Below are 2,065 nucleotides of genomic sequence, written 5' to 3'. Positions count from 1 at the left end.
AAGCTTAATTTTTAGATACTGTGGCAAACCATTCTTTCCGTAAATGGAAAAGGAGTGTCAATAAATAATACAGAAGCATTATTCAAATTAATAGTAAAATCCGTGTCCAGCGTCATTTGGCGCTAGCAACCTGATATGACGCTTGGCAATCAGCGCCGCTCCAAATACAGCCGTAATTCGTTAGCCGCCAATAAAATAATCCTGTTGTGTGTTCAGTTAATTTAAATTACCCAAAAAACTACTGCGATTCTAGATTGTTCTATTCATGCCGTCACTTCCGAGAAAAGAGGCAAGAAAATTCTGGAATAATCTAGAATTTCAATGATAAAAAGGGAGATGCGAAAAAGGGAGAAGCAAAAATCGAGTAGTTCTTTCTTAAGCACTGTTAAACTATTACGTTAAAAATGTTAGCCAAGAATCAGAATTACTCGCGTTTCTTATCGAAATATCTTGTGTCGAAATTGTACATGCTGTGAATAAGAACAATAAATTATTCTTAATCGGATGTTATTCGAATAAAGTTATGCTGAGTTGTTCCTTTTCTCGGACAATTCCTGATCTTTCATGATCGAATTTGCTAAATCGTAAGTTCTACATACAAGTATATGTATTAAAAAATTCTTATGTACATGAAAACTAATCTAAAAACGATTATATTTTATAAAGAAGATTATGGTTAAATTGTCACTATTTTAATAAAGAAATAGATTGATTCTAATATCATTATAGGCTAAAAAGATAAAGTATAGAATTGTGAAATGCTACAGAAAAAGTATATGGTAATCACCCTATTTTGATTTATATTATGTTTTCCTTATATTATTTTTTTGAGAAGTATTTGAATTCAATTTGTACCACTTTTTCTGAGAAGACCAATATATTTAATTCGTACATAATATGAGATTCGAAAAATTCGATTTGTATCACTTTCTTGCGAGAATGCGATATGTATTTGATAAGGAACAGGATAACGAAAACTTATTTTTTATTTAGAGAAGAATGTAAGTTGTAACAAAGAGTTAATTGTAACATTGACCGTAATAACTTTATTATCTATTGACAGACGGCTAAATTGCACGGTTGCATAGCTTTAACAGAAGTAAGTTATTAATGAAAAACTGAATAGGCGCACGTCAGTGTAAACTTATCAGTCTATCTATTTACTTGAAATCAATGTCAAATCATAAATAAAATTTTTTAGGTTTTTACGAGTATTATCTTCAAAGATACCAAAAGATTATCCGATGTGTTATCCATTGCCAATGTTTATCAATGCCAATGTTTCGTCAATCTTATCGTTCACTTTATTAGGGTGAGGATTGATAATGAAATTTTTTACGGAAATCTAAAAAATGATTCTGCTGAAAGAGCTGAATCTTTGTTATTTCCCCTTATTTTGTTGCAACTCGTTCTATAACAATTTATCATAAAATCATATTGTTTGATATGAAAAAAAAATATATATTTATATATATCTTAAGTTTTGCAAATAAGGTATATATCAATTAAATTTATTGCGTACAATTTATTGCGTGAGTTTAATGAACATTTAATGGAAATAAATGGCGGTGGTTGCAAAAGTAACAATCACAGTGGTATCGATTACATATTATAATCGTATTATAGTTTGAATTATCAGTTGTGAAGATATGAATCGTACGGAAAAAGTCAAGAAGACTGATTACAGAATGTGCACAGAAAGCAGAAAATAAGCATATTCACGCAGATAACAATTTTTCTTTTGTTTTAATTGTTTAAACGATTTAATATTTGATCATTAACAATAGTTATTTTTACTTACAATATCTGAGACCTCACGATTATTATTTTTCTGTTTTTTTTTCATGTTGCTTAATGTAATTAGTGCTGATATGTTACAACTGACACTTTGAGATGGTACAATTGACACTACCACTATGGTGTCAATAATAACAAATTGCAGCGGTGCTATGAATATTTTCTATAATTTGTTGTTTTTCCAATATCTATTATGTTATAATCAATACCAAAGAAGCCTCTTATTTTCACATAAAATTAAGATTTCCTGTGATTTATAATAAACTAG

This window comes from Atta cephalotes (genome assembly GCF_000143395.1).
Source record: "Atta cephalotes unplaced genomic scaffold scaffold00080, whole genome shotgun sequence".
NCBI classification, from domain to species: Eukaryota; Metazoa; Arthropoda; class Insecta; order Hymenoptera; family Formicidae; genus Atta; species Atta cephalotes.
Note: the sequence above shows the minus strand (reverse complement) of the source record.